At 42.7% G+C, this 17549-nt stretch overlaps 56 non-coding genes and 12 pseudogenes across 56 annotated transcripts; all 68 read right to left on the bottom strand.

Annotated features, from left to right (window-relative positions):
• Positions 1–1436: 1436 nt before the first annotated feature.
• Positions 1437–1555, bottom strand: LOC131717637 (5S ribosomal RNA). The gene has a single exon (XR_009316526.1). It is a non-coding gene; the product is annotated as a 5S ribosomal RNA (ribosomal RNA).
• A 100-nt stretch (positions 1556–1655) lies between these two features.
• Positions 1656–1764, bottom strand: LOC131714922 (5S ribosomal RNA; annotated as a pseudogene).
• A 114-nt stretch (positions 1765–1878) lies between these two features.
• LOC131717636 (5S ribosomal RNA) lies at positions 1879–1997 on the bottom strand. Its single transcript, XR_009316525.1, has one exon. It is a non-coding gene; the product is annotated as a 5S ribosomal RNA (ribosomal RNA).
• Positions 1998–2111: 114 nt separating this feature from the next.
• Positions 2112–2220, bottom strand: LOC131714921 (5S ribosomal RNA; annotated as a pseudogene).
• A 114-nt stretch (positions 2221–2334) lies between these two features.
• Positions 2335–2453, bottom strand: LOC131713171 (5S ribosomal RNA). The gene has a single exon (XR_009315055.1). It is a non-coding gene; the product is annotated as a 5S ribosomal RNA (ribosomal RNA).
• Positions 2454–2567: 114 nt separating this feature from the next.
• On the bottom strand, positions 2568–2686 carry LOC131711021 (5S ribosomal RNA). The gene has a single exon (XR_009312903.1). It is a non-coding gene; the product is annotated as a 5S ribosomal RNA (ribosomal RNA).
• Positions 2687–2800: 114 nt separating this feature from the next.
• LOC131720706 (5S ribosomal RNA) lies at positions 2801–2919 on the bottom strand. Its single transcript, XR_009319603.1, has one exon. It is a non-coding gene; the product is annotated as a 5S ribosomal RNA (ribosomal RNA).
• A 100-nt stretch (positions 2920–3019) lies between these two features.
• LOC131717635 (5S ribosomal RNA) lies at positions 3020–3138 on the bottom strand. Its single transcript, XR_009316524.1, has one exon. It is a non-coding gene; the product is annotated as a 5S ribosomal RNA (ribosomal RNA).
• Positions 3139–3252: 114 nt separating this feature from the next.
• On the bottom strand, positions 3253–3371 carry LOC131712775 (5S ribosomal RNA). Its single transcript, XR_009314664.1, has one exon. It is a non-coding gene; the product is annotated as a 5S ribosomal RNA (ribosomal RNA).
• Positions 3372–3471: 100 nt separating this feature from the next.
• Positions 3472–3590, bottom strand: LOC131717634 (5S ribosomal RNA). Its single transcript, XR_009316523.1, has one exon. It is a non-coding gene; the product is annotated as a 5S ribosomal RNA (ribosomal RNA).
• A 114-nt stretch (positions 3591–3704) lies between these two features.
• Positions 3705–3823, bottom strand: LOC131717633 (5S ribosomal RNA). Its single transcript, XR_009316522.1, has one exon. It is a non-coding gene; the product is annotated as a 5S ribosomal RNA (ribosomal RNA).
• Positions 3824–3923: 100 nt separating this feature from the next.
• Positions 3924–4042, bottom strand: LOC131710952 (5S ribosomal RNA). The gene has a single exon (XR_009312834.1). It is a non-coding gene; the product is annotated as a 5S ribosomal RNA (ribosomal RNA).
• A 100-nt stretch (positions 4043–4142) lies between these two features.
• On the bottom strand, positions 4143–4261 carry LOC131717631 (5S ribosomal RNA). The gene has a single exon (XR_009316520.1). It is a non-coding gene; the product is annotated as a 5S ribosomal RNA (ribosomal RNA).
• Positions 4262–4361: 100 nt separating this feature from the next.
• LOC131717630 (5S ribosomal RNA) lies at positions 4362–4480 on the bottom strand. Its single transcript, XR_009316519.1, has one exon. It is a non-coding gene; the product is annotated as a 5S ribosomal RNA (ribosomal RNA).
• Positions 4481–4580: 100 nt separating this feature from the next.
• LOC131717629 (5S ribosomal RNA) lies at positions 4581–4699 on the bottom strand. Its single transcript, XR_009316518.1, has one exon. It is a non-coding gene; the product is annotated as a 5S ribosomal RNA (ribosomal RNA).
• A 114-nt stretch (positions 4700–4813) lies between these two features.
• On the bottom strand, positions 4814–4932 carry LOC131717628 (5S ribosomal RNA). The gene has a single exon (XR_009316517.1). It is a non-coding gene; the product is annotated as a 5S ribosomal RNA (ribosomal RNA).
• A 114-nt stretch (positions 4933–5046) lies between these two features.
• On the bottom strand, positions 5047–5155 carry LOC131715561 (5S ribosomal RNA; annotated as a pseudogene).
• Positions 5156–5269: 114 nt separating this feature from the next.
• Positions 5270–5388, bottom strand: LOC131717627 (5S ribosomal RNA). Its single transcript, XR_009316516.1, has one exon. It is a non-coding gene; the product is annotated as a 5S ribosomal RNA (ribosomal RNA).
• Positions 5389–5502: 114 nt separating this feature from the next.
• LOC131711502 (5S ribosomal RNA) lies at positions 5503–5621 on the bottom strand. Its single transcript, XR_009313388.1, has one exon. It is a non-coding gene; the product is annotated as a 5S ribosomal RNA (ribosomal RNA).
• A 100-nt stretch (positions 5622–5721) lies between these two features.
• Positions 5722–5830, bottom strand: LOC131715650 (5S ribosomal RNA; annotated as a pseudogene).
• A 114-nt stretch (positions 5831–5944) lies between these two features.
• On the bottom strand, positions 5945–6063 carry LOC131717626 (5S ribosomal RNA). Its single transcript, XR_009316515.1, has one exon. It is a non-coding gene; the product is annotated as a 5S ribosomal RNA (ribosomal RNA).
• A 100-nt stretch (positions 6064–6163) lies between these two features.
• On the bottom strand, positions 6164–6282 carry LOC131717625 (5S ribosomal RNA). The gene has a single exon (XR_009316514.1). It is a non-coding gene; the product is annotated as a 5S ribosomal RNA (ribosomal RNA).
• A 100-nt stretch (positions 6283–6382) lies between these two features.
• Positions 6383–6501, bottom strand: LOC131717624 (5S ribosomal RNA). The gene has a single exon (XR_009316513.1). It is a non-coding gene; the product is annotated as a 5S ribosomal RNA (ribosomal RNA).
• A 100-nt stretch (positions 6502–6601) lies between these two features.
• LOC131714920 (5S ribosomal RNA) lies at positions 6602–6710 on the bottom strand (annotated as a pseudogene).
• A 114-nt stretch (positions 6711–6824) lies between these two features.
• Positions 6825–6943, bottom strand: LOC131709768 (5S ribosomal RNA). Its single transcript, XR_009311631.1, has one exon. It is a non-coding gene; the product is annotated as a 5S ribosomal RNA (ribosomal RNA).
• Positions 6944–7057: 114 nt separating this feature from the next.
• Positions 7058–7176, bottom strand: LOC131717623 (5S ribosomal RNA). The gene has a single exon (XR_009316512.1). It is a non-coding gene; the product is annotated as a 5S ribosomal RNA (ribosomal RNA).
• Positions 7177–7290: 114 nt separating this feature from the next.
• On the bottom strand, positions 7291–7409 carry LOC131710556 (5S ribosomal RNA). The gene has a single exon (XR_009312433.1). It is a non-coding gene; the product is annotated as a 5S ribosomal RNA (ribosomal RNA).
• A 114-nt stretch (positions 7410–7523) lies between these two features.
• Positions 7524–7642, bottom strand: LOC131711183 (5S ribosomal RNA). Its single transcript, XR_009313066.1, has one exon. It is a non-coding gene; the product is annotated as a 5S ribosomal RNA (ribosomal RNA).
• Positions 7643–7742: 100 nt separating this feature from the next.
• On the bottom strand, positions 7743–7861 carry LOC131717622 (5S ribosomal RNA). The gene has a single exon (XR_009316511.1). It is a non-coding gene; the product is annotated as a 5S ribosomal RNA (ribosomal RNA).
• A 114-nt stretch (positions 7862–7975) lies between these two features.
• LOC131717620 (5S ribosomal RNA) lies at positions 7976–8094 on the bottom strand. Its single transcript, XR_009316509.1, has one exon. It is a non-coding gene; the product is annotated as a 5S ribosomal RNA (ribosomal RNA).
• A 114-nt stretch (positions 8095–8208) lies between these two features.
• Positions 8209–8327, bottom strand: LOC131717619 (5S ribosomal RNA). The gene has a single exon (XR_009316508.1). It is a non-coding gene; the product is annotated as a 5S ribosomal RNA (ribosomal RNA).
• Positions 8328–8441: 114 nt separating this feature from the next.
• Positions 8442–8560, bottom strand: LOC131717618 (5S ribosomal RNA). Its single transcript, XR_009316507.1, has one exon. It is a non-coding gene; the product is annotated as a 5S ribosomal RNA (ribosomal RNA).
• A 100-nt stretch (positions 8561–8660) lies between these two features.
• Positions 8661–8779, bottom strand: LOC131710754 (5S ribosomal RNA). The gene has a single exon (XR_009312636.1). It is a non-coding gene; the product is annotated as a 5S ribosomal RNA (ribosomal RNA).
• Positions 8780–8893: 114 nt separating this feature from the next.
• LOC131717617 (5S ribosomal RNA) lies at positions 8894–9012 on the bottom strand. Its single transcript, XR_009316506.1, has one exon. It is a non-coding gene; the product is annotated as a 5S ribosomal RNA (ribosomal RNA).
• A 100-nt stretch (positions 9013–9112) lies between these two features.
• Positions 9113–9231, bottom strand: LOC131717616 (5S ribosomal RNA). Its single transcript, XR_009316505.1, has one exon. It is a non-coding gene; the product is annotated as a 5S ribosomal RNA (ribosomal RNA).
• A 114-nt stretch (positions 9232–9345) lies between these two features.
• On the bottom strand, positions 9346–9464 carry LOC131711425 (5S ribosomal RNA). The gene has a single exon (XR_009313308.1). It is a non-coding gene; the product is annotated as a 5S ribosomal RNA (ribosomal RNA).
• A 114-nt stretch (positions 9465–9578) lies between these two features.
• On the bottom strand, positions 9579–9697 carry LOC131717615 (5S ribosomal RNA). The gene has a single exon (XR_009316504.1). It is a non-coding gene; the product is annotated as a 5S ribosomal RNA (ribosomal RNA).
• A 100-nt stretch (positions 9698–9797) lies between these two features.
• LOC131717614 (5S ribosomal RNA) lies at positions 9798–9916 on the bottom strand. Its single transcript, XR_009316503.1, has one exon. It is a non-coding gene; the product is annotated as a 5S ribosomal RNA (ribosomal RNA).
• A 114-nt stretch (positions 9917–10030) lies between these two features.
• Positions 10031–10149, bottom strand: LOC131720705 (5S ribosomal RNA). Its single transcript, XR_009319602.1, has one exon. It is a non-coding gene; the product is annotated as a 5S ribosomal RNA (ribosomal RNA).
• Positions 10150–10263: 114 nt separating this feature from the next.
• On the bottom strand, positions 10264–10382 carry LOC131717613 (5S ribosomal RNA). The gene has a single exon (XR_009316502.1). It is a non-coding gene; the product is annotated as a 5S ribosomal RNA (ribosomal RNA).
• Positions 10383–10496: 114 nt separating this feature from the next.
• On the bottom strand, positions 10497–10625 carry LOC131713437 (5S ribosomal RNA; annotated as a pseudogene).
• Positions 10626–10739: 114 nt separating this feature from the next.
• On the bottom strand, positions 10740–10858 carry LOC131717612 (5S ribosomal RNA). Its single transcript, XR_009316501.1, has one exon. It is a non-coding gene; the product is annotated as a 5S ribosomal RNA (ribosomal RNA).
• A 100-nt stretch (positions 10859–10958) lies between these two features.
• On the bottom strand, positions 10959–11077 carry LOC131717611 (5S ribosomal RNA). Its single transcript, XR_009316500.1, has one exon. It is a non-coding gene; the product is annotated as a 5S ribosomal RNA (ribosomal RNA).
• A 114-nt stretch (positions 11078–11191) lies between these two features.
• Positions 11192–11310, bottom strand: LOC131711181 (5S ribosomal RNA). The gene has a single exon (XR_009313064.1). It is a non-coding gene; the product is annotated as a 5S ribosomal RNA (ribosomal RNA).
• A 114-nt stretch (positions 11311–11424) lies between these two features.
• Positions 11425–11543, bottom strand: LOC131717702 (5S ribosomal RNA). The gene has a single exon (XR_009316593.1). It is a non-coding gene; the product is annotated as a 5S ribosomal RNA (ribosomal RNA).
• Positions 11544–11643: 100 nt separating this feature from the next.
• LOC131717609 (5S ribosomal RNA) lies at positions 11644–11762 on the bottom strand. The gene has a single exon (XR_009316498.1). It is a non-coding gene; the product is annotated as a 5S ribosomal RNA (ribosomal RNA).
• Positions 11763–11876: 114 nt separating this feature from the next.
• Positions 11877–11995, bottom strand: LOC131717608 (5S ribosomal RNA). The gene has a single exon (XR_009316497.1). It is a non-coding gene; the product is annotated as a 5S ribosomal RNA (ribosomal RNA).
• Positions 11996–12095: 100 nt separating this feature from the next.
• LOC131709933 (5S ribosomal RNA) lies at positions 12096–12214 on the bottom strand. The gene has a single exon (XR_009311797.1). It is a non-coding gene; the product is annotated as a 5S ribosomal RNA (ribosomal RNA).
• A 100-nt stretch (positions 12215–12314) lies between these two features.
• On the bottom strand, positions 12315–12433 carry LOC131709858 (5S ribosomal RNA). Its single transcript, XR_009311722.1, has one exon. It is a non-coding gene; the product is annotated as a 5S ribosomal RNA (ribosomal RNA).
• A 100-nt stretch (positions 12434–12533) lies between these two features.
• Positions 12534–12652, bottom strand: LOC131717607 (5S ribosomal RNA). The gene has a single exon (XR_009316496.1). It is a non-coding gene; the product is annotated as a 5S ribosomal RNA (ribosomal RNA).
• Positions 12653–12766: 114 nt separating this feature from the next.
• Positions 12767–12885, bottom strand: LOC131717606 (5S ribosomal RNA). Its single transcript, XR_009316495.1, has one exon. It is a non-coding gene; the product is annotated as a 5S ribosomal RNA (ribosomal RNA).
• A 100-nt stretch (positions 12886–12985) lies between these two features.
• Positions 12986–13104, bottom strand: LOC131717605 (5S ribosomal RNA). The gene has a single exon (XR_009316494.1). It is a non-coding gene; the product is annotated as a 5S ribosomal RNA (ribosomal RNA).
• A 114-nt stretch (positions 13105–13218) lies between these two features.
• Positions 13219–13337, bottom strand: LOC131712491 (5S ribosomal RNA). Its single transcript, XR_009314382.1, has one exon. It is a non-coding gene; the product is annotated as a 5S ribosomal RNA (ribosomal RNA).
• A 100-nt stretch (positions 13338–13437) lies between these two features.
• Positions 13438–13556, bottom strand: LOC131717604 (5S ribosomal RNA). The gene has a single exon (XR_009316493.1). It is a non-coding gene; the product is annotated as a 5S ribosomal RNA (ribosomal RNA).
• Positions 13557–13656: 100 nt separating this feature from the next.
• On the bottom strand, positions 13657–13765 carry LOC131715315 (5S ribosomal RNA; annotated as a pseudogene).
• A 114-nt stretch (positions 13766–13879) lies between these two features.
• Positions 13880–13998, bottom strand: LOC131717603 (5S ribosomal RNA). The gene has a single exon (XR_009316492.1). It is a non-coding gene; the product is annotated as a 5S ribosomal RNA (ribosomal RNA).
• Positions 13999–14112: 114 nt separating this feature from the next.
• Positions 14113–14231, bottom strand: LOC131717602 (5S ribosomal RNA). The gene has a single exon (XR_009316491.1). It is a non-coding gene; the product is annotated as a 5S ribosomal RNA (ribosomal RNA).
• Positions 14232–14345: 114 nt separating this feature from the next.
• Positions 14346–14464, bottom strand: LOC131717601 (5S ribosomal RNA). The gene has a single exon (XR_009316490.1). It is a non-coding gene; the product is annotated as a 5S ribosomal RNA (ribosomal RNA).
• Positions 14465–14578: 114 nt separating this feature from the next.
• LOC131711914 (5S ribosomal RNA) lies at positions 14579–14697 on the bottom strand. Its single transcript, XR_009313803.1, has one exon. It is a non-coding gene; the product is annotated as a 5S ribosomal RNA (ribosomal RNA).
• A 114-nt stretch (positions 14698–14811) lies between these two features.
• LOC131717600 (5S ribosomal RNA) lies at positions 14812–14930 on the bottom strand. The gene has a single exon (XR_009316489.1). It is a non-coding gene; the product is annotated as a 5S ribosomal RNA (ribosomal RNA).
• A 100-nt stretch (positions 14931–15030) lies between these two features.
• LOC131714919 (5S ribosomal RNA) lies at positions 15031–15139 on the bottom strand (annotated as a pseudogene).
• Positions 15140–15239: 100 nt separating this feature from the next.
• On the bottom strand, positions 15240–15358 carry LOC117407971 (5S ribosomal RNA). Its single transcript, XR_004545216.2, has one exon. It is a non-coding gene; the product is annotated as a 5S ribosomal RNA (ribosomal RNA).
• Positions 15359–15472: 114 nt separating this feature from the next.
• On the bottom strand, positions 15473–15591 carry LOC131711319 (5S ribosomal RNA). The gene has a single exon (XR_009313203.1). It is a non-coding gene; the product is annotated as a 5S ribosomal RNA (ribosomal RNA).
• A 100-nt stretch (positions 15592–15691) lies between these two features.
• On the bottom strand, positions 15692–15800 carry LOC131716442 (5S ribosomal RNA; annotated as a pseudogene).
• Positions 15801–15911: 111 nt separating this feature from the next.
• On the bottom strand, positions 15912–16040 carry LOC131714079 (5S ribosomal RNA; annotated as a pseudogene).
• A 100-nt stretch (positions 16041–16140) lies between these two features.
• LOC131714208 (5S ribosomal RNA) lies at positions 16141–16259 on the bottom strand (annotated as a pseudogene).
• A 100-nt stretch (positions 16260–16359) lies between these two features.
• On the bottom strand, positions 16360–16477 carry LOC131714120 (5S ribosomal RNA; annotated as a pseudogene).
• Positions 16478–16577: 100 nt separating this feature from the next.
• LOC131710496 (5S ribosomal RNA) lies at positions 16578–16696 on the bottom strand. The gene has a single exon (XR_009312368.1). It is a non-coding gene; the product is annotated as a 5S ribosomal RNA (ribosomal RNA).
• Between the last annotated feature and the right edge of the window lie 853 nt (positions 16697–17549).

The raw sequence follows: 17549 nt of genomic DNA, 5'->3' as shown, positions 1-17549 counted from the left end.
TATAGAAACATCCATCACTACCAAACTTGGCAAGGGAGGAGATGTCTTTAACGAACTGGATTTAGCCAGTATGAATATAGCTGGAAAATACAGGGTCATCTAAGTGTCAATTGAGTTCAGACAATTGGGGCCCATAGGAGAGAAAGGCATTACAACTTCACAGCTCAGTAAAATAGTTGGGTTTTTCATAAAAGGAAAAAACTCTATACTAGAAGAGATATAGAATAAAAGTTCCCTATAATACTGGCTAAACATACACCAGTAAGGAAAGGAAGAAACTAATTTGAGTGAGATGACATGAAGGAATATATTTTTGAAAGCCAAGTTCATGTAATCCATTATAACCATTATAAACTATAAACTGCTATATTATGATATAAACTGTTGGTGTTGCATATATTCAAAAACACCACTTTTCCTATATTGGTGTTACATATATCTAAAACACCACTTCTTTTTGTAATACACACATATTAAGTAGTGAATCAAAACAGCAAGGATTTTGTGAACTCTGCTTTACCTGAATTCTTCGGATAAAGGAGGGGGCAAGGATGAGTGGGTGAGATCATGGGCCAGTGTTGATTTATTGGTATATGAGTGGGACTGGAAAGTTGGTTGAATTCCTTATAGATTACTGTTTGCTAAGAGATAAGGACTGTCCATGGGGATTGATGATTGGGACTAATTGGGGCCTCTCATTGCTCACAATGGGACAAAAATTGTATAAAAACCCTGAGCTGATTACACTAGAGCACCACAATCAAGACTCGGCTTTGCAGAGCCATGTGGTCCATCCTTTGCAGATCTCCACAGAACAGTCCTTCTCTTTTGTTCACGCTACTCTTCCTTATAATAGGAGGTAAGCATATTAATGGTATTATTGTGTCTCACATTTATTGGTTATATTGCTATGAGGTTTTGAAACTATGTTTTGGTATTAAGAGTGTTATATTGAATGTGCTGAAACATAGCAGTGGGTGCTTGTAGGATATTTGCTTAGCCAGCCTGAGGGCTGCACTGAATACATATAATTGTATTATGTTATTGAAGTATTAAATGCTGAAGCTTGTAATAAACTTAGGATTGCTAATTATTGTTACATGTTTTCGGGTTTTAGTGGTATGCGCAAACTACTAAACCAATATTAAAGGCATTTTAATAAAACGAAGGAGCGCTGATGTTGCTCTGATTCGTAAAACTTTGAATAAATGAGTCTGAGTGATTTTCTTGATTAAATAAAAAGGTTTTAAGGACACACCGCTCGTCCAGTGCTCGAACATAAACCACTAGGAGTTTTAAACATCTCTGTCCTCCTTAACGTCTCCCCTGAGTTAAGAGTGTGTGCAGAGCAAATAATATAATAAAAGAGAACGTGAAAAGTGAAAACGTGACACCTCCACACATTTCAATTGTAAAATGTAATTACAAAAATGTAATGCCTGCAGCACTTGATATTCCCAGGTGGTCTCCCATCCAAGTACTAACCAAGCCCAACATTGCTTAGCTTCTGAGATCAGACGAGATCAGGCTTATTCAAGGTGGTGTGGCCGCAGGCGATTGCATTTCTGCTTTCATGACTTTTATGTTTAGTGAGCTGGGGGTGATTCCTCCAAAATTTCCTTTTGTCCTCCACACATTTCAATTGTAAAATGTAATGCCTGCAGCACTTGATATTCCCAGGTGGTCTCCCATCCAAGTACTAACCAAGCCCAACATTGCTTAGCTTCTGAGATCAGGCTTATTCAAGGTGGTGTGGCCGCAGGCAATTGCATTTCTGCTTTCATGACTTTTATGTTTAGTGAGCTGGGGGTGATTCCTCCAAAATTTCCTTTTGTCCTCCACACATTTCAATTGTAAAATGTAATTACAAAAATGTAATGCCTGCAGCACTTGATATTCCCAGGTGGTCTCCCATCCAAGTACTAACCAAGCCCAACATTGCTTAGCTTCTGAGATCAGACGAGATCAGGCTTATTCAAGGTGGTGTGGCCGCAGGCGACTGCTTTTCTGCTTTCATGACTTTTATGTTTAGTGAGCTGGGGGTGATTCCTCCAAAATTTCCTTTTGTCCTCCACACATTTCAATTGTAAAATGTAATTACAAAAATGTAATGCCTGCAGCACTTGATATTCCCAGGTGGTCTCCCATCCAAGTACTAACCAAGCCCAACATTGCTTAGCTTCTGAGATCAGGCTTATTCAAGGTGGTGTGGCCGCAGGCGATTGCATTTCTGCTTTCATGACTTTTATGTTTAGTGAGCTGGGGGTGATTCCTCCAAAATTTCCTTTTGTCCTCCACACATTTCAATTGTAAAATGTAATTACAAAAATGTAATGCCTGCAGCACTTGATATTCCCAGGTGGTCTCCCATCCAAGTACTAACCAAGCCCAACATTGCTTAGCTTCTGAGATCAGACGAGATGAGGCTTATTCAAGGTGGTGTGGCCGCAGGCGATTGCATTTCTGCTTTCATGACTTTTATGTTTAGTGAGCTGGGGGTGATTCCTCCAAAATTTCCTTTTGTCCTCCACACATTTCAATTGTAAAATGTAATTACAAAAATGTAATGCCTGCAGCACTTGATATTCCCAGGTGGTCTCCCATCCAAGTACTAACCAAGCCCAACATTGCTTAGCTTCTGAGATCAGACGAGTTCAGGCTTATTCAAGGTGGTGTGGCCGCAGGCGATTGCATTTCTGCTTTCATGACTTTTATGTTTAGTGAGCTGGGGGTGATTCCTCCAAAATTTCCTTTTGTCCTCCACACATTTCAATTCTAAAATGTAATTACAAAAATGTAATGCCTGCAGCACTTGATATTCCCAGGTGGTCTCCCATCCAAGTACTAACCAAGCCCAACGTTGCTTAGCTTCTGAGATCAGACGAGATCAGGCTTATTCAAGGTGGTGTGGCCGCAGGCGATTGCATTTCTGCTTTCATGACTTTTATGTTTAGTGAGCTGGGGGTGATTCCTCCAAAATTTCCTTTTGTCCTCCACACATTTCAATTGTAAAATGTAATGCCTGCAGCACTTGATATTCCCAGGTGGTCTCCCATCCAAGTACTAACCAAGCCCAACATTGCTTAGCTTCTGAGATCAGACGAGATCAGGCTTATTCAAGGTGGTGTGGCCGCAGGCGATTGCATTTCTGCTTTCATGACTTTTATGTTTAGTGAGCTGGGGGTGATTCCTCCAAAATTTCCTTTTGTCCTCCACACATTTCAATTGTAAAATGTAATTACAAAAATGTAATGCCTGCAGCACTTGATATTCCCAGGTGCTCTCCCATCCAAGTACTAACCAAGCCCAACATTGCTTAGCTTCTGAGATCAGACGAGATCAGGCTTATTCAAGGTGGTGTGGCCGCAGGCGATTGCATTTCTGCTTTCATGACTTTTATGTTTAGTGAGCTGGGGGTGATTCCTCCAAAATTTCCTTTTGTCCTCCACACATTTCAATTGTAAAATGTAATGCCTGCAGCACTTGATATTCCCAGGTGGTCTCCCATCCAAGTACTAACCAAGCCCAACATTGCTTAGCTTCTGAGATCAGACGAGATCAGGCTTATTCAAGGTGGTGTGGCCGCAGGCGATTGCATTTCTGCTTTCATGACTTTTATGTTTAGTGAGCTGGGGGTGATTCCTCCAAAATTTCCTTTTGTCCTCCACACATTTCAATTGTAAAATGTAATTACAAAAATGTAATGCCTGCAGCACTTGATATTCCCAGGTGGTCTCCCATCCAAGTACTAACCAAGCCCAACATTGCTTAGCTTCTGAGATCAGACGAGATCAGGCTTATTCAAGGTGGTGTGGCCGCAGGCGAGTGCATTTCTGCTTTCATGACTTTTATGTTTAGTGAGCTGGGGGTGATTCCTCCAAAATTTCCTTTTGTCCTCCACACATTTCAATTGTAAAATGTAATGCCTGCAGCACTTGATATTCCAAGGTGGTCTCCCATCCAAGTACTAACCAAGCCCAACATTGCTTAGCTTCTGAGATCAGACGAGATCAGGCTTATTCAAGGTGGTGTGGCCGCAGGCGATTGCATTTCTGCTTTCATGACTTTTATGTTTAGTGAGCTGGGGGTGATTCCTCCAAAATTTCCTTTTGTCCTCCACACATTTCAATTGTAAAATGTAATGCCTGCAGCACTTGATATTCCCAGGTGGTCTCCCATCCAAGTACTAACCAAGCCCAACATTGCTTAGCTTCTGAGATCAGACGAGATCAGGCTTATTCAAGGTGGTGTGGCCGCAGGCGATTGCATTTCTGCTTTCATGACTTTTATGTTTAGTGAGCTGGGGGTGATTCCTCCAAAATTTCCTTTTGTCCTCCACACATTTCAATTGTAAAATGTAATGCCTGCAGCACTTGATATTCCCAGGTGGTCTCCCATCCAAGTACTAACCAAGCCCAACATTGCTTAGCTTCTGAGATCAGACGAGATCAGGCTTATTCAAGGTGGTGTGGCCGCAGGCGATTGCATTTCTGCTTTCATGACTTTTATGTTTAGTGAGCTGGGGGTGATTCCTCCAAAATTTCCTTTTGTCCTCCACACATTTCAATTGTAAAATGTAATGCCTGCAGCACTTGATATTCCCAGGTGGTCTCCCATCCAAGTACTAACCAAGCCCAACATTGCTTAGCTTCTGAGATCAGACGAGATCAGGCTTATTCAAGGTGGTGTGGCCGCAGGCGATTGTATTTCTGCTTTCATGACTTTTATGTTTAGTGAGCTGGGGGTGATTCCTCCAAAATTTCCTTTTGTCCTCCACACATTTCAATTGTGAAATGTAATTACAAAAATGTAATGCCTGCAGCACTTGATATTCCCAGGTGGTCTCCCATCCAAGTACTAACCAAGCCCAACATTGCTTAGCTTCTGAGATCAGACGAGATCAGGCTTATTCAAGGTGGTGTGGCCGCAGGCGACTGCTTTTCTGCTTTCATGACTTTTATGTTTAGTGAGCTGGGGGTGATTCCTCCAAAATTTCCTTTTGTCCTCCACACATTTCAATTGTAAAATGTAATTACAAAAATGTAATGCCTGCAGCACTTGATATTCCCAGGTGGTCTCCCATCCAAGTACTAACCAAGCCCAACATTGCTTAGCTTCTGAGATCAGGCTTATTCAAGGTGGCGTGGCCGCAGGCGACTGCATTTCTGCTTTCATGACTTTTATGTTTAGTGAGCTGGGGGTGATTCCTCCAAAATTTCCTTCTGTCCTCCACACATTTCAATTGTAAAATGTAATTACAAAAATGTAATGCCTGCAGCACTTGATATTCCCAGGTGGTCTCCCATCCAAGTACTAACCAAGCCCAACATTGCTTAGCTTCTGAGATCAGACGAGATCAGGCTTATTCAAGGTGGTGTGGCCGCAGGCGATTGCATTTCTGCTTTCATGACTTTTATGTTTAGTGAGCTGGGGGTGATTCCTCCAAAATTTCCTTTTGTCCTCCACACATTTCAATTGTAAAATGTAATTACAAAAATGTAATGCCTGCAGCACTTGATATTCCCAGGTGGTCTCCCATCCAAGTACTAACCAAGACCAACATTGCTTAGCTTCTGAGATCAGACGAGATCAGGCTTATTCAAGGTGGTGTGGCCGCAGGCGATTGCATTTCTGCTTTCATGACTTTTATGTTTAGTGAGCTGGGGGTAATTCCTCCTAAATTTCCTTTTGTCCTCCACACATTTCAATTGTAAAATGTAATGCCTGCAGCACTTGATATTCCCAGGTGGTCTCCCATCCAAGTACTAACCAAGCCCAACATTGCTTAGCTTCTGAGATCAGGCTTATTCAAGGTGTTATGGCCGCAGGCGATTGCATTTCTGCTTTCATGACTTTTATGTTTAGTGAGCTGGAGGTGATTCCTCCCAAATTTCCTTTTGTCCTCCACACATTTCAATTGTAAAATGTAATTACAAAAATGTAATGCCTGCAGCACTTGATATTCCCAGGTGGTCTCCCATCCAAGTACTAACCAAGCCCAACATTGCTTAGCTTCTGAGATCAGACGAGATCAGGCTTATTCAAGGTGGTGTGGCCGCAGGCAATTGCATTTCTGCTTTCATGACTTTTATGTTTAGTGAGCTGGGGGTGATTCCTCCAAAATTTCCTTTTGTCCTCCACACATTTCAATTGTAAAATGTAATGCCTGCAGCACTTGATATTCCCAGGTGGTCTCCCATCCAAGTACTAACCAAGCCCAACATTGCTTAGCTTCTGAGATCAGACGAGATCAGGCTTATTCAAGGTGGTGTGGCCGCAGGCGATTGCATTTCTGCTTTCATGACTTTTATGTTTAGTGAGCTGGGGGTGATTCCTCCAAAATTTCCTTTTGTCCTCCACACATTTCAATTGTAAAATGTAATGCCTGCAGCACTTGATATTCCCAGGTGGTCTCCCATCCAAGTACTAACCAAGCCCAACATTGCTTAGCTTCTGAGATCAGACGAGATCAGGCTTATTCAAGGTGGTGTGGCCGCAGGCGATTGCATTTCTGCTTTCATGACTTTTATGTTTAGTGAGCTGGGGGTGATTCCTCCAAAATTTCCTTTTGTCCTCCACACATTTCAATTGTAAAATGTAATGCCTGCAGCACTTGATATTCCCAGGTGGTCTCCCATCCAAGTACTAACCAAGCCCAACATTGCTTAGCTTCTGAGATCAGGCTTATTCAAGGTGGTGTGGCCGCAGGCGATTGCATTTCTGCTTTCATGACTTTTATGTTTAGTGAGCTGGGGGTGATTCCTCCAAAATTTCCTTTTGTCCTCCACACATTTCAATTGTAAAATGTAATTACAAAAATGTAATGCCTGCAGCACTTGATATTCCCAGGTGGTCTCCCATCCAAGTACTAACCAAGCCCAACATTGCTTAGTTTCTGAGATCAGACGAGATCAGGCTTATTCAAGGTGGTGTGGCCGCAGGCGATTGCATTTCTGCTTTCATGACTTTTATGTTTAGTGAGCTGGGGGTGATTCCTCCAAAATTTCCTTTTGTCCTCCACACATTTCAATTGTAAAATGTAATTACAAAAATGTAATGCCTGCAGCACTTGATATTCCCAGGTGGTCTCCCATCCAAGTACTAACCAAGCCCAACATTGCTTAGCTTCTGAGATCAGACGAGATCAGGCTTATTCAAGGTGGTGTGGCCGCAGGCGATTGCATTTCTGCTTTCATGACTTTTATGTTTAGTGAGCTGGGGGTGATTCCTCCAAAATTTCCTTTTGTCCTCCACACATTTAAATTGTAAAATGTAATTACAAAAATGTAATGACTGCAGCACTTGATATTCCCAGGTGGTCTCCCATCCAAGTACTAACCAAGCCCAACATTGCTTAGCTTCTGAGATCAGACGAGATCAGGCTTATTCAAGGTGGTGTGGCCGCAGGCGATTGCATTTCTGCTTTCATGACTTTTATGTTTAGTGAGCTGGGGGTGATTCCTCCAAAATTTCCTTTTGTCCTCCACACATTTCAATTGTAAAATGTAATTACAAAAATGTAATGACTGCAGCACTTGATATTCCCAGGTGGTCTCCCATCCAAGTACTAACCAAGCCCAACATTGCTTAGTTTCTGAGATCAGACGAGATCAGGCTTATTCAAGGTGGTGTGGCCGCAGGCGATTGCATTTCTGCTTTCATGACTTTTATGTTTAGTGAGCTGGGGGTGATTCCTCCAAAATTTCCTTTTGTCCTCCACACATTTCAATTGTAAAATGTAATGCCTGCAGCACTTGATATTCCCAGGTGGTCTCCCATCCAAGTACTAACCAAGCCCAACATTGCTTAGCTTCTGAGATCAGACGAGATCAGGCTTATTCAAGGTGGTGTGGCCGCAGGCGATTGCATTTCTGCTTTCATGACTTTTATGTTTAGTGAGCTGGGGGTGATTCCTCCAAAATTTCCTTTTGTCCTCCACACATTTCAATTGTAAAATGTAATTACAAAAATGTAATGCCTGCAGCACTTGATATTCCCAGGTGGTCTCCCATCCAAGTACTAACCAAGCCCAACATTGCTTAGCTTCTGAGATCAGACGAGATCAGGCTTATTCAAGGTGGTGTGGCCGCAGGCAATTGCATTTCTGCTTTCATGACTTTTATGTTTAGTGAGCTGGGGGTGATTCCTCCAAAATTTCCTTTTGTCCTCCACACATTTCAATTGTAAAATGTAATTACAAAAATGTAATGCCTGCAGCACTTGATATTCCCAGGTGGTCTCCCATCCAAGTACTAACCAAGCCCAACATTGCTTAGCTTCTGAGATCAGACGAGATCAGGCTTATTCAAGGTGGTGTGGCCGCAGGCGATTGCATTTCTGCTTTCATGACTTTTATGTTTAGTGAGCTGGGGGTGATTCCTCCAAAATTTCCTTTTGTCCTCCACACATTTCAATTGTAAAATGTAATTACAAAAATGTAATGCCTGCAGCACTTGATATTCCCAGGTGGTCTCCCATCCAAGTACTAACCAAGCCCAACATTGCTTAGCTTCTGAGATCAGACGAGATCAGGCTTATTCAAGGTGGTGTGGCCGCAGGCGATTGCATTTCTGCTTTCATGACTTTTATGTTTAGTGAGCTGGGGGTGATTCCTCCAAAATTTCCTTTTGTCCTCCACACATTTCAATTGTAAAATGTAATGCCTGCAGCACTTGATATTCCCAGGTGGTCTCCCATCCAAGTACTAACCAAGCCCAACATTACTTAGCTTCTGAGATCAGACGAGATCAGGCTTATTCAAGGTGGTGTGGCCGCAGGCGATTGCATTTCTGCTTTCATGACTTTTATGTTTAGTGAGCTGGGGGTGATTCCTCCAAAATTTCCTTTTGTCCTCCACACATTTCAATTGTAAAATGTAATTACAAAAATGTAATGCCTGCAGCACTTGATATTCCCAGGTGGTCTCCCATCCAAGTACTAACCAAGCCCAACATTGCTTAGCTTCTGAGATCAGACGAGATCAGGCTTATTCAAGGTGGTGTGGCCGCAGGCGAGTGCATTTCTGCTTTCATGACTTTTATGTTTAGTGAGCTGGGGGTGATTCCTCCAAAATTTCCTTTTGTCCTCCACACATTTCAATTGTAAAATGTAATGCCTGCAGCACTTGATATTCCCAGGTGGTCTCCCATCCAAGTACTAACCAAGCCCAACATTGCTTAGCTTCTGAGATCAGACGAGATCAGGCTTATTCAAGGTGGTGTGGCCGCAGGCGATTGCATTTCTGCTTTCATGACTTTTATGTTTAGTGAGCTGGGGGTGATTCCTCCAAAATTTCCTTTTGTCCTCCACACATTTCAATTGTAAAATGTAATTACAAAAATGTAATGCCAGCAGCACTTGATATTCCCAGGTGGTCTCCCATCCAAGTACTAACCAAGCCCAACATTGCTTAGCTTCTGAGATCAGACGAGATCAGGCTTATTCAACGTGGAGTGGCCGCAGGCGATTGCATTTCTGCTTTCATGACTTTTATGTTTAGTGAGCTGGGGGTGATTCCTCCAAAATTTCCTTTTGTCCTCCACACATTTCAATTGTAAAATGTAATTACTAAAATGTAATGCCTGCAGCACTTGATATTCCCAGGTGGTCTCCCATCCAAGTACTAACCAAGCCCAACATTGCTTAGCTTCTGAGATCAGACGAGATCAGGCTTATTCAAGGTGGTGTGGCCGCAGGCGATTGCATTTCTGCTTTCATGACTTTTATGTTTAGTGAGCTGGGGGTGATTCCTCCAAAATTTCCTTTTGTCCTCCACACATTTCAATTGTAAAATGTAATGCCTGCAGCACTTGATATTCCCAGGTGGTCTCCCATCCAAGTACTAACCAAGCCCAACATTGCTTAGCTTCTGAGATCAGACGAGATCAGGCTTATTCAAGGTGGTGTGGCCGCAGGCGATTGCATTTCTGCTTTCATGACTTTTATGTTTAGTGAGCTGGGGGTGATTCCTCCAAAATTTCCTTTTGTCCTCCACACATTTCAATTGTAAAATGTAATTACAAAAATGTAATGCCTGCAGCACTTGATATTCCCAGGTGGTCTCCCATCCAAGTACTAACCAAGCCCAACGTTGCTTAGCTTCTGAGATCAGACGAGATCAGGCTTATTCAAGGTGGTGTGGCCGCAGGCGATTGCATTTCTGCTTTCATGACTTTTATGTTTAGTGAGCTGGGGGTGATTCCTCCAAAATTTCCTTTTGTCCTCCACACATTTCAATTGTAAAATGTAATTACAAAAATGTAATGCCTGCAGCACTTGATATTCCCAGGTGGTCTCCCATCCAAGTACTAACCAAGCCCAACATTGCTTAGCTTCTGAGATCAGACGAGATCAGGCTTATTCAAGGTGGTGTGGCCGCAGGCGATTGCATTTCTGCTTTCATGACTTTTATGTTTAGTGAGCTGGGGGTGATTCCTCCAAAATTTCCTTTTGTCCTCCACACATTTCAATTGTAAAATGTAATTACAAAAATGTAATGCCTGCAGCACTTGATATTCCCAGGTGGTCTCCCATCCAAGTACTAACCAAGCCCAACATTGCTTAGCTTCTGAGATCAGACGAGATCAGGCGAGATCAGGCTTATTCAAGGTGGTGTGGCTGCAGGCGATTGCATTTCTGCTTTCATGACTTTTATGTTTAGTGAGCTGGGGGTGATTCCTCCAAAATTTCCTTTTGTCCTCCACACATTTCAATTGTAAAATGTAATTACAAAAATGTAATGCCTGCAGCACTTGATATTCCCAGGTGGTCTCCCATCCAAGTACTAACCAAGCCCAACATTGCTTAGCTTCTGAGATCAGACGAGATCAGGCTTATTCAAGGTGGTGTGGCCGCAGGCGATTGCATTTCTGCTTTCATGACTTTTATGTTTAGTGAGCTGGGGGTGATTCCTCCAAAATTTTCTTTTGTCCTCCACACATTTCAATTGTAAAATGTAATGCCTGCAGCACTTGATATTCCCAGGTGGTCTCCCATCCAAGTACTAACCAAGCCCAACATTGCTTAGCTTCTGAGATCAGACGAGATCAGGCTTATTCAAGGTGGTGTGGCCGCAGGCGATTGCATTTCTGCTTTCATGACTTTTATGTTTAGTGAGCTGGGGGTGATTCCTCCAAAATTTCCTTTTGTCCTCCACACATTTCAATTGTAAAATGTAATTACAAAAATGTAATGACTGCAGCACTTGATATTCCCAGGTGGTCTCCCATCCAAGTACTAACCAAGCCCAACATTGCTTAGTTTCTGAGATCAGACGAGATCAGGCTTATTCAAGGTGGTGTGGCCGCAGGCGATTGCATTTCTGCTTTCATGACTTTTATGTTTAGTGAGCTGGGGGTGATTCCTCCAAAATTTCCTTTTGTCCTCCACACATTTCAATTGTAAAATGTAATTACAAAAATGTAATGCCTGCAGCACTTGATATTCCCAGGTGGTCTCCCATCCAAGTACTAACCAAGCCCAACATTGCTTAGCTTCTGAGATCAGATGAGATCAGGCTTATTCAAGGTGGTGTGGCCGCAGGCGATTGCATTTCTGCTTTCATGACTTTTATGTTTAGTGAGCTGGGGGTGATTCCTCCAAAATTTCCTTTTGTCCTCCACACATTTCAATTGTAAAATGTAATGCCTGCAGCACTTGATATTCCCAGGTGGTCTCCCATCCAAGTACTAACCAAGCCCAACATTGCTTAGCTTCTGAGATCAGACGAGATCAGGCTTATTCAAGGTGGTGTGGCCGCAGGCGATTGCATTTCTGCTTTCATGACTTTTATGTTTAGTGAGCTGGGGGTGATTCCTCCAAAATTTCCTTTTGTCCTCCACACATTTCAATTGTAAAATGTAATTACAAAAATGTAATGCCTGCAGCACTTGATATTCCCAGGTGGTCTCCCATCCAAGTACTAACCAAGCCCAACATTGCTTAGCTTCTGAGATCAGACGAGATCAGGCTTATTCAAGGTGGTGTGGCCGCAGGCGATTGCTGTTCTGCTTTCATGACTTTTATGTTTAGTGAGCTGGGGGTGATTCCTCCAAAATTTCCTTTTGTCCTCCACACATTTCAATTGTAAAATGTAATGCCTGCAGCACTTGATATTCCCAGGTGGTCTCCCATCCAAGTACTATACAAGCCCAACATTGCTTAGCTTCTGAGATCAGACGAGATCAGGCTTATTCAAGGTGGTGTGGCCGCAGGCGATTGCATTTCTGCTTTCATGACTTTTATGTTTAGTGAGCTGGGGGTGATTCCTCCAAAATTTCCTTTTGTCCTCCACACATTTCAATTGTAAAATGTAATGCCTGCAGCACTTGATATTCCCAGGTGGTCTCCCATCCAAGTACTAACCAAGCCCGACATTGCTTAGCTTCTGAGATCAGACGAGATCAGGCTTATTCAAGGTGGTGTGGCCGCAGGCGATTGCATTTCTGCTTTCATGACTTTTATGTTTAGTGAGCTGGGGGTGATTCCTCCAAAATTTCCTTTTGTCCTCCACACATTTCAATTGTAAAATGTAATGCCTGCAGCACTTGATATTCCCAGGTGGTCTCCCATCCAAGTACTAACCAAGCCCAACATTGCTTAGCTTCTGAGATCAGACGAGATCAGGCTTATTCAAGGTGGTGTGGCCGCAGGCGATTGCATTTCTGCTTTCATGACTTTTATGTTTAGTGAGCTGGGGGTGATTCCTCCAAAATTTCCTTTTGTCCTCCACACATTTCAAATGTAAAATGTAATTACAAAAATGTAATGCCTGCAGCACTTGATATTCCCAGGTGGTCTCCCATCCAAGTACTAACCAAGCCCAACATTGCTTAGCTTCTGAGATCAGACGAGATCAGGCTTATTCAAGGTGGTGTGGCCGCAGGCGATTGCATTTCTGCTTTCATGACTTTTATGTTTAGTGAGCTGGGGGTGATTCCTCCAAAATTTCCTTTTGTCCTCCACACATTTCAATTGTAAAATGTAATGCCTGCAGCACTTGATATTCCCAGGTGGTCTCCCATCCAAGTACTAACCAAGCCCAACATTGCTTAGCTTCTGAGATCAGACGAGATCAGGCTTATTCAAGGTGGTGTGGCCGCAGGCGATTGCATTTCTGCTTTCATGACTTTTATGTTTAGTGAGCTGGGGGTGATTCCTCCAAAATTTCCTTTTGTCCTCCACACATTTCAATTGTAAAATGTAATTACAAAAATGTAATGCCTGCAGGACTTGATATTCCCAGGTGGTCTCCCATCCAAGTACTAACCAAGCCCAACATTGCTTAGCTTCTGAGATCAGACGAGATCAGGCTTATTCAAGGTGGTGTGGCCGCAGGCGATTGCATTTCTGCTTTCATGACTTTTATGTTTAGTGAGCTGGGGGTGATTCCTCCAAAATTTCCTTTTGTCCTCCACACATTTCAATTGTAAAATGTAATGCCTGCAGCACTTGATATTCCCAGGTGGTCTCCCATCCAAGTACTAACCAAGCCCAACATTGCTTAGCTTCTGAGATCAGACGAGATCAGGCTTATTCAAGGTGGTGTGGCCGCAGGCGATTGCATTTCTGCTTTCATGACTTTTATGTTTAGTGAGCTGGGGGTGATTCCTCCAAAATTTCCTTTTGTCCTCCACACATTTCAATTGTAAAATGTAATGCCTGCAGCACTTGATATTCCCAGGTGGTCTCCCATCCAAGTACTAAACAAGCCCAACATTGCTTAGCTTCTGAGATCAGGCTTATTCAAGGTGGTGTGGCCGCAGGCGATTGCATTTCTGCTTTCATGACTTTTATGTTTAGTGAGCTGGGGGTGATTCCTCCAAAATTTCCTTTTGTCCTCCACACATTTCAATTATAAAATGTAATTACAAAAATGTAATGCCTGCAGCACTTGATATTCCCAGGTGGTCTCCCATCCAAGTACTAACCAAGCCCAACATTGCTTAGCTTCTGAGATCAGACGAGATCAGGCTTATTCAAGGTGGTGTGGCCGCAGGCGATTGCATTTCTGCTTTCATGACTTTTATGTTTAGTGAGCTGGGGGTGATTCCTCCAAAATTTCCTTTTGTCCTCCACACATTTCAATTGTAAAATGTAATTACAAAAATGTAATGCCTGCAGCACTTGATATTCCCAGGTGGTCTCCCATCCAAGTACTAACCAAGCCCAACATTGCTTAGCTTCTGAGATCAGACGAGATCAGGCTTATTCAAGGTGGTGTGGCCGCAGGCGATTGCATTTCTGCTTTCATGACTTTTATGTTTAGTGAGCTGGGGGTGATTCCTCCAAAATTTCCTTTTGTCCTCCACACATTTCAATTGTAAAATGTAATTACAAAAATGTAATGCCTGCAGCACTTGATATTCCCAGGTGGTCTCCCATCCAAGTACTAACCAAGCCCAACATTGCTTAGCTTCTGAGATCAGACGAGATCAGGCTTATTCAAGGTGGTGTGGCCGCAGGCGATTGCATTTCTGCTTTCATGACTTTTATGTTTAGTGAGCTGGGGGTGATTCCTCCAAAATTTCCTTTTGTCCTCCACACATTTCAATTGTAAAATGTAATTACAAAAATGTAATGCCTACAGCACTTGATATTCCCAGGTGGTCTCCCATCCAAGTACTAACCAAGCCCAACATTGCTTAGCTTCTGAGATCAGACGAGATCAGGCTTATTCAAGGAGGTGTGGCCGCAGGCGATTGCATTTCTGCTTTCATGACTTTTATGTTTAGTGAGCTGGGGGTGATTCCTCCAAAATTTCCTTTTGTCCTCCACACATTTCTATTGTAAAATGTAATGACAAAAATGTAATGCCTGCAGCACTTGATATTCCCAGGTGGTCTCCCATCCAAGTACTAACCAAGCCCAACATTGCTTAGCTTCTGAGATCAGACGAGATCAGGCTTATTCAAGGTGGTGTGGCCGCAGGCGATTGCATTTCTGCTTTCATGACTTTTATGTTTAGTGAGCTGGGGGTGATTCCTCCAAAATTTCCTTTTGTCCTCCACACATTTCAATTGTAAAATGTAATGCCTGCAGCACTTGATATTCCCAGGTGGTCTCCCATCCAAGTACTAACCAAGCCCAACATTGCTTAGCTTCTGAGATCAGGCTTATTCAAGGTGGTGTGGCCGCAGGCGATTGCATTTCTGCTTTCATGACTTTTATGTTTAGTGAGCTGGGGGTGATTCCTCCAAAATTTCCTTTTGTCCTCCACACATTTCAATTATAAAATGTAATGCCTGCAGCACTTGATATTCCCAGGTGGTCTCCCATCCAAGTACTAAGCAAGCCCAACATTGCTTAGCTTCTGAGATCAGACGAGATCAGGCTTATTCAAGGTGGTGTGGCCGCAGGCGATTGCATTTCTGCTTTCATGACTTTTATGTTTAGTGAGCTGGGGGTGATTCCTCCAAAATTTCATTTTGTCCTCCACACATTTCAATTGTAAAATGTAATTACAAAAATGTAATGCCTGCAGCACTTGATATTCCCAGGTGGTCTCCCATCCAAGTACAAACCAAGCCCAACATTGCTTAGCTTCTGAGATCAAACGAGATCAGGCTTATTCAAGGTGGTGTGGCCGCAGGCGATTGCATTTCTGCTTTCATGACTTTTATGTTTATTGAGCTGGGGGTGATTCCTCCAAAATTTCCTTTTGTCCTCCACACATTTCAATTGTAAAATGTAATGCCTGCAGCACTTGATATTCCCAGGTGGTCTCCCATCCAAGTACTAACCAAGCCCAACATTGCTCAGCTTCTGATATCAGGCTTATACAAGGTGGTGTGGCCGCAGGCGGTTGCATTTCTGCTTTCATGACTTTTATGTTTAGTGAGCTGGGGGTGATTCCTCCAAAATTTCCTTTTGTCCACACATTTCAATTGTAAAATGTAATTACAAAAATATAATGCCTGCAGCACTTGATATTCCCAAGTGGTCTCCCATCCAAGTACTAACCAAACCCAACATTGCTTAGCTTCTGAGATCAGACGAGATCAGGCGAGATCAGGCTTATTCAAGGTGGTGTGGCCGCAGGCGATTGCATTTCTGCTTTCATGACTTTTATGTTTAGTGAGCTGGGGGTGATTCCTCCAAAATTTCCTTTTGTCCTCCACACATTTCAATTGTAAAATGTAATGCCTGCAGCACTTGATATTCCCAGGTGGCCTCCGATCCAAGTACTAACCAAGCCCAACATTGCTTAGCTTCTGAGATCAGACGAGATCAGGCTTATTTAAGGTGGTGTGGCCGCAGGCGATTGCATTTCTGCTTTCATGACTTTTATGTTTAGTGAGCTGGGGGTGATTCCTCCAAAATTTCCTTTTGTCCTCCACACATTTCAATTGTAAAATGTAATGCCTGCAGCACTTGATATTCCCAGGTGGCCTCCCATCCAAGTACTAACCAAGCCCAACATTGCTTAGCTTCTGAGATCAGACGAGATCAGGCTTATTCAAGGTGGTGTGGCGCAGGCGATTGCATTTCTGCTTTCATGCCTTTTATGTTTATTGAGCTGGGGGTGATTCCTCCAAAATTTCCTTTTGTCCTCCACACATTTCAAATGTAAAATGTAATGCCTGCAGCACTTGATATTCCCAGGTGGTCTCCCATCCAAGTACTAACCAAGCCCAACATTGCTTAGCTTCTGAGATCAGACGAGATCAAGCTTATTCAAGGTGGTGTGGCCGCAGGCGATTGCATTTTTCTCTAAGATTCATATGATAAACAGAAAATCAGTATTTCAAATATACCATTCAAAAATCATCACTGAGAAGACACATGTTCACAAACAAAAAACAAGCCCATCCCCCTCCATCCTAAGAAAAACATTATTATACAATATCAAATCATCAAATCGCTTCATACAACCCACACTTTTACAGTAAAAGAATATATCTGAAACATTCTTTTTCAGATTAGTGACATAAAGTTTAACAATGTTGAGATTCCTGCCATGATATTGCATCAGATTCCTTCTTTGCCAGATAGTATACCTGGCATAACTGAGAAACAAATTGACAACAAAAACATTGACATTCTCAACCTGAGTATGTAAACCAAAAAGAAAGAAATCATCCCAAGACAAGAGATTTAACACACCCAGGTCTGCAGACTTAAATAGCCCTTCAATTATCATTCCTAAAAACTCTTTAAAACCCCCCAGCCCAGTACAGTTCAGAAACAAATGTTGAAGCCCTTCTTCCCTTGTTCCGCACACTGAACACAATGCAGACTCTGTGAGGTGCAGTCTATACAATAGTTTTTTAGTAAATAGACAGTTATGCCTCAGTTTGTAGTCCAAAGCTTCATATTGAGGAGGCAGAAATGGCAAACGAACATTGCACCAAATTGTAGAAGGCACAATCTCAGGAAATATGGCACCCCAAAAGTTCTCTGACGTGGGCTTCTTAAAAACCATGCTCAAGAAAAACTTGAAAAATATGTTAGTTGTCCCCTCCAAAATACTAAAAGTCTCCCTCCCCTTCTGAAAAAACATCCTTGGAAATATTACCCCTTCCCCTTCTCGCTCTGCTTGCCCTTTATCA

The sequence above is a fragment of the Acipenser ruthenus genome, chromosome 44 (genome assembly GCF_902713425.1).
Source record: "Acipenser ruthenus chromosome 44, fAciRut3.2 maternal haplotype, whole genome shotgun sequence".
NCBI classification, from domain to species: Eukaryota; Metazoa; Chordata; class Actinopteri; order Acipenseriformes; family Acipenseridae; genus Acipenser; species Acipenser ruthenus.
This window is presented reverse-complemented; position numbering and strand designations above follow the sequence as displayed.